At 40.0% G+C, this 15,129-nt stretch overlaps 1 protein-coding gene across 6 annotated transcripts in view; it reads left to right on the top strand.

Annotated features, from left to right (window-relative positions):
- PTPRA (protein tyrosine phosphatase receptor type A) overlaps positions 1-15,129 on the top strand; it is a 152,873-nt gene that overhangs the window by 65,312 nt on the left and 72,432 nt on the right. The window contains exon 1 of one of the 6 annotated variants that reach the window (XM_064275857.1): positions 4,916-4,939. The exons of the other annotated variants lie outside the window; for them this stretch is intronic. The gene's annotated coding sequence lies outside the window, so the exon portion shown is untranslated. Of the gene's footprint in view, positions 1-4,915; positions 4,940-15,129 lie in introns of those variants that run through there. 6 annotated transcript variants of the gene reach the window in all.

Here is a 15,129-nt window from a genome sequence, read left to right as displayed (position 1 = left end):
CTAAATTATTGTTCTGTTTTGACATGCCCAAATAGGCTGGTCATGTGAGCTACTTTGATTACTGGCATCTTTGAAGCTCTCACATCCTGTCACCAGGTGTTAGAGCTGTTACTGGGTGTGTGAGCCCAGGAGTCCATTTACTTTTCTTATGTGGATTCAGCTCAGGTGTCCAGGTCATTGGTCACTCACCAAGTGTGTGGTACAGGCTCTCACCTACAGTCCTAGGCGGGCAGAGCTATGTAGGAGTGATTGGGGTAGTATATGTCTGCAATAGGGGGTTATATGCTGAGAAAGGTAGGGGGCTGACAGCTGCCCCTGAGTGCCCGAGTGGAAGGCATGTCCCTGTTCCCTAGAGCACATAGGTGGGTGGGTTTTGCAGCTGGTCTTTGGGTACCCAATGCTGTTGGCTGTAAGGACTGGGAGGCACCACTTATTCTCATGACCACTCTCACGGGTGGTTAGATGGAGTAGGTGGAGCCGCCAGTCCTCAGGCTCCTGATGTGGGTAGGCGAGGACCCTGCTTAATGGGCAGTGCGGTGTGAAATGTCATGAATCTGCCACTCCCCCTTAGCTGTTTCACTTTAAAATAGGCTTCAGATATATACCCTATTGTACTGTGCTAATGAGGGCTTACGCCATTGAAATGGACCCACACAGGTCTAGGCAGGGGTGAAAGGCATTCAAAGTCTGTGGACCCCTTATGCCTGTGCTTAGACAAGGGGCTGTACCTGCCCTGAGTTCCTGCATAGGGGAGCTGGCAGGTTATTTTTTCCTGTTAGTTTGTTCCATCTCCAAAGCCAGGAAAATGGCTCGGGGGCACAGGATGGTTCTCACTTCAAGCTCAGGGGCCACGTAATCACTGACTCCGGACTGGGTCCAGAGCATAGTGGGGAGGAGGCAGGTAAATGGTAAATGGGAAAGAGCTGCTTTTCAGTGGGGGTAAGGGCTTTTTTGATCCCACACTGTAGGTTAGATGCTCGCACTTTTGCAGATTGCTGCTTCTCCCTGGTTCTGGAGGCTTGAGCAGGCACCCTGCAACTCAGCTTCTCCCAGTGTGAAAAACGCATCCTGAGTGCTACTGCTTGCCTCAGCCTGTGTGCAAGGGCGATCCAGCCTGCAGGGTGCCGGCCACGTCAGGTCTGCCAAATTCTTGCTCCTTCTGAACTGTCTCTCCCAACCCCTGCCACTCAGTGCGACTCTTTGATGTTGAGGGCTCCTAGATTGTCATTCGTAATCGATTCACCTGTTTTTTCGGGTCTTTGTTGTAAGAGAGACCACAGGAAGTGTCTGACTACTCCACCATCTTGGCCTTGCCTACCCTTTTGGTTTTCTAACTCCAGGTCTTTGCACATGTCATTAAAATACTTTACTTTGTCTTCTCGAGCCTTCCTTTGTTGAGCTCTTTTACTTCATCGTTTCTTCCATTCGTTTTAGCTTCTCAACATTCAAGAGCAAGTTTCAAAGTCTCTTCTGAAATCCGTTTTGGTCTTTTCTTTCTTTCCAGTGACCTCTTGATTTCTTCATGTATGATGTTCTTGATGTCATCCCACAACTTGTCTGGTTTTCGTTCCTTAGTTCAAATCTGTTCTTGAGATGGTCTTTAAATTCAGGTGGGATTTACTCAAGGTCGTACTTTGGTTCTCGTGGACTTGCTGTAATTTTCTTCAGCTTTAACTTGAACTTGCATATGAACAACTGATGGCCTGTTCTGCAGCTGGCCCCTGGCCTTGTTCTGGCTGATAATATTGAGCTTTTCCATTGTTTCTTTTCATGGATGTAGCCAATTTGATTTTTGTGTATTACATCCAGCAAGGGCCAGGTATGCAGTAGCCATTGATATTGTTGAAAAAAAGGTATCTGTAATGAAGAAGGCATTGGTCTTGCAAAATTCTGTCATGCAATTTCTGGTATCATTTCTGTCACCAAGGCCATATTTTCCAACTTCTAACCTTCCTTCTTTGTTTCCAGCTTTCACATTCCAGTCACCAGTAATTATCAATGCACCCTGATTGCATGTTCGATCAATTTCAGACTGCAGAAATTGGTAAAAAGCTTCAAATTCTTCGTCTTTGGCCTTAATGGTTGGTGTGTAAATTCGAATAATAGTCATATTAACTGGTCTTCCTTATAGGCATATGGATATTATTCTGTCATTGACAGCGTTGTACTTCAGGATAGATCTTGAAATTTTTTTTTTGACAATGAATGCAACGCCATTCCTCTTTAATTTGCCATTCCCAGCATAGTAGACTGTATGATTATCTGATTCAAAATGGCCAATACCAGTCCATTTCAGCTCACTAATGGCTCGCATATCAACGTTTATGCTTGGCTGCTAACAAAACGTTCAGCAGTTTGAATCCACCAGCCATTCCTTGGAAACCCTGTGGGGCAATTCTGCTCTGTCCTGTGGAGTTGCTATGAGTCTGAATTGACTCAAAGGCAGTGGGTTGTTTCCACATCTTAGGGAGAAAGTATTCAGTCTCTCACCATTAAGTATAGGTTTTTTTTAGATGTCCTTTACTGGGCTGAGGACGTTCCCTTCTGTTTTTTAGTTTGCTGAGTTTTTGTCATAAATGGATGTTGGATTTTATCCATCAAGGTATTTTTATGGGTTTTTTGCCATTTGTTTGGTGAATTGCATTGAGTGATTTTTGAATGTTAACATCAACCCTAGGAAAAACCAAACTTTGTTACTATATTAGTTTCCTATGGCTGACATAACAAAAGTACCACACCCTGGGTGACTTAAAAAAAACAGAAAATTATTCTCTCACAGTTCTAGAAGCTAGAAGTCAGAAATCAAGATGTCAGCAGGGCCATGTTCTGTCTGAAGGGTCTAGGAAAGGATCCTTCCTTAGCTTTTCCTGTCTTTTGGGGGTTGCTGGCGATCCTTGGTGTTCCTTGGTTTGTGGCAACGTAACTCCAGTCTCTTTCTCCATCTTCATATGGGCATCTTCCCTCTGTGTGTGTCTCTGTTTTGTCTTTAGGTAGCCACCTGTATTCATTAATTACTTTTATTCAAAAGGAAAAGTAAACTTTTCATATCTTTAAGACAAAAGATAGTTTTGTAACTTGGAGCAAGGCATCCTTAGAAGTTAGGCTCCTGCCCTCTCACAGAAACAGGGAAGCAGAGGTGCTACCTTTTTTTATTTGGTGAAAATATACATAACAAAACATACGCCTGTTCAGTATTTTCTGCATGTACAGTTCAGTGACATTGGTTACATCATTAGCATAGTGTCACCATTCTCCCTATCTCCATCCATATTATTTCACCGCCATTAACTTAGACTCTGTCCCCTAACTTCTCCACTGTGTTTTAGAATTACTGTTGTGAATTTGATCTCATAGATAATTCTTTAAAAGAATACACTGTTGAAGGCGAACATTCTTTACTAGTTGAGCAAAACTGTAGACTTCATGGGATAGTTTTGGTTCAAGGTTTAAAGATGATCTCAGGACAGTGTCCTTAATTGTGATGAAGTGATTTATCAGTTGTTTATTTTGCAGACAATGCTTTTGCTGTCAAGTCTAAGAACTCTCTGCCTAGTTATAGGTCCTAGAGATTTTTTCCTGTATTTTCTTTCTAAGGGTTTTATAGTTCTGTGTTTTACATTTAAGTCTGTGGTTAACTTTTGAGTTATTTTTTGTATAAAATGTGAGCTTTCAGGTCAAAGGTCAATTTTTTTTTTTTCCTATGCGTGTTGAATTTGATCATCACCGTTTGTTGAAGAGACTATACTGTCTCCACTGAGTTGCTTTTGCACCTTTGTCCAAAATTATTTGGGCACTTTTTTTTGTTGTTGTTCTCTAAGTGAAAGTTTACAAATCAAGTCAGTCTCTCATATAAAAATTTATATACACCTTGCTATATACTCCTAATTGCTCTCCCCCTAATGAGACAGCACACTCCTTCCCTCCACTCTCTCTTTTTGTGTCCATCTGTGTCCATTCAACTAGCTTCTGACCCCTTCTGCCCTCTCATCTCCCATCCAGACAGGAGATGCCAACATAGCCTCGTGCGTCTACTTGATCCAAGAAGCTCGTTCTTCACCAGTATCATTTTCTATCCCATTGTCCAAAACAATCCCTGTCTTAAGAGTTGGCTTTGGGGATGGTTCCTGTCTTGGCCTAACAGGAGGTCTGGAGACCATGACCACCAGGGTGCTTCTAGTCTCAGTCAGACCATTAAGTCTGGTCTTTTTATGAGAATTTGGGGTCTGCATCCCACTGCTCTCCTGCTCCCTCAGGGGTTCTCTGTTGTGTTCTGTTTGGGCATATTTTCGTGGGTGTATTTCTGGATTCTGTGTTTTGTTCCATTGATCTGTGTATCTATCCCTCTGCTAGTACCACAGTGTCTTAATGACAGTAGAGAAGCAGTAATTCTTAACATCGGGTAGAGTGATTACTGGGATTTTATTATCCTTTTTCAACATTATTCCTGGTTTGTTCTTACTTTTTATTTGATGCAGATAACCTGTAAAATTCTTTGGTGTCACATATCCAGTAGTATATGCCAAGGTGTGCTATAAGCAGAACAAATACTTGTCCATAGTATTGTTTTAATTATCTGCAGTATAAATTTATACCAAACCCTATTTTGTGTTGTTTGTTGCAGTAATCTAAGTGACCTTCTTGCCTCCAGGCTGCAAACTGAATCTTGTCATGAATGTAACTTAAGGGCAGTAGAATTTAAGAATGTATTTCACAGCCTTAGTGGTCCTGTTTCATTCCCTACATAATTTCATATGTGGAAGCGAGCTGCTTTTTAGGGCCTCAGAGTCCCACTGATTTTGTGGGATTCTCTTTGTTTTGGACCTATCACATTGCCTTTTTCAAGAGCGGATGTATACTTAAAGGTGACTTCTGGTGTTCTAGGACTTCTTCAAGGATCCCTGGTGGCTCAGTGGTGAAGTGCTTGGCTGCTAACCGAAAGGTCAGTGGTGCTGTGAGTCAAACAACTTGATGACACACAACAACAACAGGACTTTTTCAAAGGCCCTTTACTAGTTTTCTCTCACTGGCAGCTATTCAGTATACTGTTCCTATTCCTCCCTTGGTGGCATGTATCAGTTTTTACTCATCGGCACGCACCTACTCCTGCCTCCTGTGCTTGTCACACGTCTCCTGCCTAGCTCGTTCAGTGCTGCTTTTGTCTCTCTGGGAGCTGTCTTCTTCCATTCTTTGGCTTACTGCCGGACTCCCATGGCAGCTGCTCTTTCATTGCCTGTCTGACATTCGGTCCCCTTCTCCTCCTTTACCACCATATAGGTATAATGTCTACCGTAGTGTCTCACACCCTCCCATGTTTAGAACTAAACTCATCAACTTCTCCACCTTATACCCCAAAGCTGGTCATCTTCCTGCTTATAGCACTGCCATTCACCTAGGTCAGATACCTGAGTCTTCCTTACCTGTAGCACCTCATTGTTAAGTCATCAGTTCTACTGGTATAAAGTTTCTGATCAGTCTCCTCCAGATATTCCTGCCCTGCTCTGATGTTCTCTTGGTTTATTGCTTGGGTTACTTCTAAAGGCTTCAGTCAGCAGCCTTCTTTACTGAAAGTCCCACCCGTTCATCCTCCACCCTGCCATCAGTCATTGCTTCTAAACTTCAGATTGATCTGGGCAACCACCTAATGCATGCAATGGAAAGTCACAACTTTTTTATTGTGGCCTACAGGCCCCTTTGTGGTCTGATTGCTTCCTCTTCCAGACTTATCACCTGCATTTTCCCCTCATATCTTCACAGACCTCAATCTTCCATGTCTTCGGTCTTCACACTCATATAACAGGTACGGCCCTGCTTGAGGGCTTTACCCAACTCTTTGCCATTTCTGGAACCAGATAGCTTTTTCAGGCTTCCAGGCCCTGGCAAATTCTGTCCTCTCTGCTTGAATGACTGTGTCTGACCTTTCTGTTGGCCAGTACCTCCTTATCCTCCCAAGTTCAACTGAAGCATCACCTCCCCTGAAAATTCCTTCTCTGGTCTGCAGTTTCCCCACCTCACCTTAGTATTAGTTAACATTTTTATGGCAGGTGATAATTCAGGATTTGAGTAAATAGCTTATTTGTACCTTACTACTGGTCAGTGAAGGTCATGACAATGCCCCTATCTAATCTTCTGCATATCTGCAGTATCTGGTGAAGCATAAAGGGCAGAACATGAGCTTTGGAGTTCTAAAAGCTCTGAATTTGAGTCCTAGCAGTCTAGTATTAGATATGTGGCCTTGAGCAAATTCCTTGACTTCTGTGATTTTTAGTTTCTTCATCCTTAGAAGGGGAAAATAGTATCTAACTCATAAGGCAGTTGTGAGGATTGAGTTAAAGTATATAAAATGCTTAGTACAAGTGCCTTGCACATAGCAGACAGCCAAAGACTATAGTTGTAAAAATAGTTCCATTCTTAATAATAAATATTGTAATGTTGGTTGAGTGAACAGTTAGCTCAAGGGACTTCATCTTCCTTCTGGATGCCTTTTCTTCAAATCAGAGAAAACTGAGCAGCTGTAGGTAAAGGCCCAGGGCAGAGTGTAACAATCCCAGCTGCCACTTCTGTTTCTCCCACACCTGGGAGACATCCTCAGTAAGGCTGAAAGTTGAATGAATCTCTTTCCTACATATGGTATCATCTCTGCGAAGAGATGAATTTACTTAAAAGTCACGACTAGTACTTGAACATAGATATCGAATATCTAAAAATCAGTGCTCTTATCTTGAATAGCCTGAGCACATTAAACAAACAAAAAAACACTGCCCCTTTGTTTAGAAATCTGTACAGTGAAAATAATGATCAATTAATTGAATTGGCATTGAAAAGGCTTACCTGTTTTTGGTTAGTCTTTAAGGTTCTGAGGGATCAAATAGTGTTAAGATATATGAAGAAAAGTCAGATAATGTTGAATTTGAATCCTACCCCCACAACATACTAGCTGTGTGCCCTTTTCTCATTTTCTTTACCTGCAAAATGAGAGTAAGAAGAATACCTATCTTGGAGTTTCCGTGAGATTTAACTGAGATAATATGTGTACAATATTGAGATAATATGGCCTGACATTTGTCCAAAATTTTATCAGTAATAATGTATTGAATATTGAATGCTTAACTTTGAATAGAAAGACCCTTAATGGAAGCTATCACAGCCAAAGCCTAAACTCTGGGGATTAGGTGAGCTCTCCATTGCTAGAGGGGACACATAATGTTGATTCCTCATACCAGTGTTTTCTTTAGCAAATATATGCAGCATTGTACTTACTAGCAAAAGGTTTGGGGAGAATGTATTCCAGAGCACCCTCATCGTTCCAATTCCTAGATTGTCACAAATCCTAATATGACAGGTCAGTTGTCTTATTCCTTATAGCTAGCTATATCAGGATTGGTGGTTACATATATCAGAAGATAAAATAGGTTTATTTCTTTCTCATGCAATAGAAATAGGAAGTTTAGCGGGGCTGGTACAGCAGGGCAACAGTGTCATCAGAGAGCCTGGTCTCTTTCTAGTTCTCTACCCTGTCATTTTCATGGTCACCCCAGGATCCAGAATGGCTGCTAGAGCTCTAAAAAAAAAAAAGCCAAACAGGTTGCTGTCAAGTCAGTTTGGACTCATGGTGACCCCATGTGTTTCAGAGTAGAACTGCAGTCTAGAGGATTTTCTTTTCTTTTTTTTAATAATTTATTTTATTTTTGTTGTTGAGAATATATACAGCAAAACATATACCAATTCAACAGTTTCTACATGCACAGTTTGGTGATACTTGTTGCATTCTTCGAGTTGTACAACCATGCTCACCCTCCTTTCCTGAGTCATAGGGTTTTCAGTGGCTGATTTTTCAGAAGTAGATTGCTAGGCCTTTGTACCAAGGCACCTCTGGGTGGACTTGAAACTCCAGCTTCTGGGTTAGCATCAGAGTATATTAACCATTTGCACCACCAGGGGACTCTGCTGGAGCTCTGATTGTGTCCAAGTTCCAGATTTCAGGAGAGGACAGGAAAAAAGACTCACCTCCCTTCCTTTTAAACCCCCTTCCTGGAGCTCATACAACATACTTTAGCTCATATACCCTTGGCCAGAATTTTATCACTGCTCCGCACCTCTGGTTTGCAGCTGGATGGAAAGCTGAGGAATGGGCACTTTCTCCTCAGGACAAGCACCCAAATTTCATTTCTCTGCCTCTCCTTCCCCTCAGGGAAGGGTAGCATGGTTCTCAGGGCCTCAGGGTACATCAACAAGGGGGAGTTGCTGTTTGGCCAGAAGCCAAAGGAGTCCTTCTCTAACAGGTACTCAATATGCCTCTGAATGATTCCGTCATCTCAGGTGCAGGATGTACATTTCAAATAATTTACCCCTGAAATGCGTGATTGTTTATAGATTTAGCATTCAGGGTTTCAGCAGTTCAAGAGAGACCACCTGAAAAGTATACAACATGGTAGGTTGTAATAACACCAATATCAGCATTGTGGGGTTGGTAAGGATTGAATGAGAGAAGGCACACAGAGTGCTCAGTGCAGACTGGGCTTTGAGACAGGAAAGCGAGTGTGCATGATTTAACAGCCAGTGGGCATTGCCCACCATCCATGTACGTTCCCACTGGAGAATTCAGAGCCTCCGTGTATATGTCGCTCAGTTTGAATTTTAAGAACATTTAGGAAATGTTCTTAGACACATAATCTCAGGAAAACCACAATTACGATTTTTCAGAACTTCCTTCGTCTTTTATCCTATAACTTTTAAGCATTGCAAATGGCGTCTTGGCAGTACTTTTCTCTATTATTCGAATGTTGAACCATACTGACTGAGCAATCTAATGTATATGCAATGGAAACAATTACTTTTCCAAGAAGAGTAAGAAATGTTTTTGTAATGAAATGAGGACTATATATTGGCCCTTTGGGTGTGGTGGGGTAGGAGAGAGAACACAATGTGTGTGCTATTGTGCCTGATAAATTAGGAACCGCCCAAGTTTCATGACTCATCTCCCAAGCCACTCTGCTCAGTTTTTCTGCACTCACAGTTAACCAAAGACTTAACAATTCACAAGTGTTTTTTGAAAAATGAAGATGTATAAACTTGGGTTTCTTCCATTATTTTGGCTTTCCTGGAATATATAATTCTGTCTTTACTCAAGCCACTGTTGTCTAATGGAGAGTGATGTACAGAAAAGGGGAGGAAATCATAAATCATATAGAGTCAACTCTTTTTTTATTTTCATTGTGCTTTTTTTTTTTTTTTTACAATCTTAAAGATTATTAAAATGACAGGGCAATATGTACAGAATATTACATAGTCATTTTATTATTTATAAACCATGTGGGGCACTGAGGCTCAGGTGACTGAGAATGAGCTGTGCTTCTCCATCTTCAGGCTGTTGATGACCCATTACACAGATCTGGGTAAATTATTTTCTAAGTCTCTTTTTTTTTTTTTTAATAATTTTTACTATGCTTTAAGTGAAGGTTTACAAATCAAGTTAGTCTCGAACACCTAGCTCAATTGGTATAACATAGATTATAAAGAAAATGTTCTACATTCTACTTTGGTGAATAGCATCAAGTATTAAAAGCCTGTGAGCAGCCACCTAAGATACTCCACTGGTCTCACCCTTTTGGAAACAAGGGAGAATGAAGAAAACTAAAAACAAGGGAAATATTAGTCCAAAGGACTAACGGACCACAACTACCACAGCCTCCACCAGACTGAGTCCAGTACAATTAGATGGTACACCACTAACTGCCACCACCACCACCACTAACTGCCCTGACAGGGATCACAATAGAGGGTCCCAGACAGAGCTGGAGAAAAATGTAGAACAAAATTCTAACTCACAAAAAAAGACCAGACTTACTGGTCTGACAGAGACTGGAAACACCCTGAGAGTATGGCCCCCAAACACCCTTTCAGCTCAGTAATGAAGTCACTCCTGAGGTTCACTCTTCAGCCAAAGATTAGACAGTCCCATAAAACAAAATGAGACTAAAGGGGCACACCAGCCCAGGGGACTGAAGGCAAGAAGGACAGGAAAGCTGGTAATAGGGAACCCAAGGTCAAGAAGGGAGAGTGTTGACATGTCGTGGGGTTGTTAACCAGTGTCATAAAACAATATGTATACTAACTGTTTAATGAGAAGTTTGTTCTGTAAACCTTCACCTAAAGTACAACTTAAAATAAAAAATTTGAAGCCTTTAGAAAGAACAGTAGCTGAATGCGTTGATTTGGAAGATGTCTAAATGTCTAAAACCCACTGCCGTTGAGTCAATTCCGACTCATACCAGCCCTATAGGACAGAGTAGAACTGCCCCATAAGGTTTCCAAGGCTGTAATCTTTACCAGAGCAGGCTGCCACATCTTTTTCCTATGGAGTAGCTGGTGGGTTCTAACCGTGACCTTTCCGGTTAGTAGCCGAGCACTTAACTGCTTGGCTTCGTTTGGAAGATATCTAGGGTTTATTATTTAAGTAAAAATGCAAACTGCAGAGAGTATGTATAACATCCTATTTATATATATATATATATATATATTTTTTAATGTGGGTATATACTGGCATATCCACTGCCATCGAGGCGATTCCAACTCACAGCGACCCCATAGGGTTTCCAAGGCTGTAAATCTGTACGGACCCAGACTGCCACATCTTTCTCACATGGAGCCACTGGTGGTTTTGAACTGCCGACCTTTCGTTTATCAGTCGATCGCTTTAACCACTGTGCCACCAGGGCTCGTTATATGCTGGTATAGTATGAAAAATTTCTAAAGGATATATAAAAAAGTATTTAGTGATTGTTTCTAGGAAATGGGGCTGGCAGATGGTGAATGAGACTTACGTTTTGCTTTACATCTCTCTGTTCTGCTTGTATTTCTTGTAATGAGCATACTTTACCTTTTTTTTTTAAGTGGTTTACGATATGTAATGGCAGGGGGAGGGGAAGGAGGAGCAGTGTCTTTCTTATATAACAAAAGTATCCCTTAAATAAATGGCATTTTAAAAGAATCCATTCATAATTACAGTATAAAATACTCCAAGGATAACTGCAGCAAGAGATGTATAGGGCAAAAATGAAGAATATAGTAACGCTTTGAGGAACATAAAAACATGAATAAATGGAGAAAATACTGTGTTCCAGGATTATAAGATTCAGTACCATAGAAATGGCAGTTCTTCCAAAACTGATTATTTCGGTAGCCTTATGTTATAAAAAATTTTTTAATATAGAGAAAAGTTGCAAAAATTTCATATCTACCACTAGATTCTACATTTAACATTTTACTGTACTTGTTATGTATCTGTTCACCTCTCCATCCCTCTATTCATCCATCATTTTATATTTTTTATGTATTTCAGAGTAAGTGGCATATATCAGCACATTTCTCCACAGCTATTTAAGTGTGCATATGATTAACTAGAGCGCAATATTTATGAGTCTTTACTGGTGGTAAAATTTACGTAGGGTGAAATGCATAAATCTTAAGGTTATCATTCAGTAAGCTTTGAAAAATATATATACCTCTACAACCAAAATCCTGTCAAGATACAGAGTATTCATCATGCTCTTTTTGAAGAACTATCTATATGGGATCAGATTGACTACAGCTACTGGAAAGGTCAACTAGAAAGCTTAGGGAGCAGTGAGTTCACATTAATCGGAGAGGGACAGTTGAGAAAAGGAGGCCGAGAATGGTCATACAACTTGAAAAATGTAATCAGTGTCACTGAATTGTACATGTATATTGTTGAGTTTGTGTATGTTTTGCTGTGTATACTTTCAACAACATTAAAAAAGAATGAACAAACTTTAAAAAAAAAAAAAGGTACAGAATATTACCATCATCTGGGAAGTATCCTCATGTCCCTTTCTGGTAAACTCTTCCCCAGGCAACAGTTGTTCTGATTTTTTTCTCCATAAATTAGCTTTTCTTGTTCTAGAATTTATTTATATATATGAGATCATACATTATATACATATACTTTTTGTATAAGATTTTTTCATTCAACATAATGTTTTTTAGATTATCCATGTTGTTGTTTGTGTCAGTAGGTCTTTCCTTTTACAGGTAGTCCCCAGCTTACAACGGGGTTCCGTCATTATTTGGTTCTGACATGTCGAATACGTCTTTTTTTTAAGTTTCCATTATTATTGCCTTTTATTATCAGTATTTTTATAAATGTGATCTTTTGAACTTCTGCAAGTCAACATCTGAGAATGATACTATCAGCAAATTATAAACGGCAATATTATATGTAGCATGTATTACAAGTGATAAGATGTACCCAAAAAACGGATGATCAGAAGTACGGTTTGTTGTAACTAGAATGCGTCCAAGTCAGAGACTATCTGTATTTCTCTCGGGTAAATACATAGGAATGGAATTTTTGGATCATAAGGTAGGTGTATATTTGATTTTATAAGAAACTGCCAGACAAGCTGATTTTTAAAATAAAAATATTACAAATAGTAGCTTACCCTAAAAATCACCCTGTGAGAAAACAGAACCATTCCCACTATTAGAATGTGCGTACAGGGTTTCCAGCTTCCTGTAGACTACAGCTGGCACGGGTGCTTTTCTCCTGGTATCTGATAGTGTAGATTTCCCTCAGATTCAAACCACAATTGTTGATCCATGTCATTGCAGAACAAGCTATTAAAACACTTAATTCAAAGAGGGAGAGGTGTGGGGAAGAGAAATGAATTTGATTGAGTATGGGTGTCAGTAAATCAGATGTGGCAGAGAGAGGTCAAGGGATTTAAAAACAAAGAGGTCCTGAGAGAGAGAGAGAAAAAATGTGTGTGGTCAATTGATTGATCATCTGACTTATTTTTCCCCTGAATTTTATTTTTTGCAAAAGTTATTTTTAAGAAGGTTCAAATAGCAAAACGTGGGAAGACAAGACACATACTGGAAGAAGATATTTGTAAAATACCTATTTGATAAAGGACTTGTATCTAGAATTTGCAAAGAACTCTTAAAGCTCGACAATAGCAAACAATAAAAAAAATAGCTGAAAAGTGGGCAAAAGATCTGGACAGACACTTCATCAAAGAAGATATATACATGGCAAAAAAGCATATGAAAGATTATCAATATCATTATGTCATTACAGAATTGTAAATTACAAGAACAAAAAACTTCACATGTATTAAAAAAACAAAACAAAACAAAACAAAAAAACCCAGACCCGTTGCTGTGGAGTTGATTCTGACTCATAATGTCACATCTATTAGAATGGCTACAATTCAAAATACTGACGATACCAAATGCTGATGAGGGTGTGGAGCAACAGGAATTCTCATTCATTGCTGATGAGACTGCAAGGAGGTACAGCAACTTTGGAAGAGAGTATGGCAGTTTCTTGTAAAGGCTGAGTGTAGACTTACCCTATGATCCAGCCATTGCATTCTTAGATATTTACCCAAATAAGCTGAAGACTTACGTCCACACAAAAACATGGACATGAATTGCTTATAGCAGCTCTCTTCAATAGGTGAATGGATAAACAAACTGGTCTGTGCATACAATGGAGTATTATTCAGTGATAAAAATAAATGAGCTCTCAAGCCATGAAAAGACCTAAAGGAACCTTAAACGTGTATTGCTCAGTGAAAGAAGCCAGCCTGATGAGTGGTTGCTAGGGGTTGGAGAGAGGAACCCTGGTGATGCAGTGGTTAAGTGCTCAGCTGCTAACTGAAAGGTTGGTGATTCCAACCCAGCAGCTGCTCCATGGGAGAAAATGCGGCAATCTGCTTCCTTAATAACTACAACCTTGAAAACCCTATGGGGGCAGTTCTACTCTGTCCTATAGGGCCGCTATGAGTTGGAATTGACTTGATAGCAAAGGGTTTAGGGATTGGAGAGGTAGAAGAGAGAGGCTGATTAAATGTAGTAAGTTGATTTTTAGGGCAGTAAAATTATTGTGCACGATATTGTAATGGTATGTCCCGGTTGCCATCCAGTCAGTTCAGACTCATAGCAACTATAGGGCAGGGTAGAGCTGCCCATAGGGTTTTCAAGGTTATAATCTTTATGGAAGTAGACTGCCACTCTTTCTTCCACTGAGAGGCTGGTGGATTCAAACTGCTGACCTTTCAGTTAGCAGCCCAGCGCTTAACCACTGCGCCATCAAGACTCCTTTTATAATGATATGTGCATGACATTATTTATTATTTAACAGCTGCATAGTATTCCATTGGATGAATATGCCATAATTTATTTAATCAAACCCCCGCATTGATAGACATTTATTTCTGATCTTTTTCTATTGCAAACAGTGCTGTATTGAATAACCTTGTACATGGGTCATTTTGAAAGTATAGATATATCCGTAGAATAAGTTCTCAGAAATGGAATTGTGTAAAAGGTTTGTGTATTTATAATTCTGATAAATATTTACAGATTGTATGAGAGTACCTATTCAAATCCTTGCCAATACAGTGTTATTAAAGTTTTTTATATTTGGCAATATGATAGATGAAAAATGGTATCTCAACATAGCTTTAATTTGCCTTTTTCTGATCATGAGTGAGGCTGAGCAGCTTTTCAAATTTAAGAGAACTGTTTGCTTTTCTGTGAATTGTGTTTCATATCTTTTGTCCATTTTTCTATTGGATTTTTGGTCCTTTTTTTAAGAATCCGTAGGAGCCCTTTATGTATTAAGGAATTGGATCTTGTGAATGAGTTGCAAATACTTTTAAAGAGATCATTCTTTAAAGGGAGGCAACTGTTTTAGTGGAATGGTGGAAATGGAAGCCAGATTGCTATGGAAACAACTCTTTCTAGAAATTTGGCTGTGAAATGGAGTAGAGAGAATGCTAGCCGAAAGATTGATGTAGGAATTTTTCTTTCTTTTCTTTGAGAGATTCTTAATTTGTGTTTAAATGCTGGTATAAAAGGGTGAAGTTAAAGCTGGGGGAGGATCAACAGGTTCCTAAGGGACTGAGATCCTTAGGAGGAATTGCAGCGAAGGAGGAAATTTGTAGATATGGTGACCGGGAGTTGAGGGTGTCCATTCCAATGGCTTCTGTTTCTCTGCCAGAAAAACAACATCATCAGCCAAGAATGTGGGAGGAGACGGTTGGAGGGAAGAGGAGGTTTGAAATCACTGCTGTGGAGAATTGGAGAGAGAGCTGACAGAATACA

The sequence above is a fragment of the Loxodonta africana genome, chromosome 24 (assembly GCF_030014295.1).
Source record: "Loxodonta africana isolate mLoxAfr1 chromosome 24, mLoxAfr1.hap2, whole genome shotgun sequence".
Lineage (NCBI taxonomy): Eukaryota > Metazoa > Chordata > Mammalia > Proboscidea > Elephantidae > Loxodonta > Loxodonta africana.
This window is presented reverse-complemented; position numbering and strand designations above follow the sequence as displayed.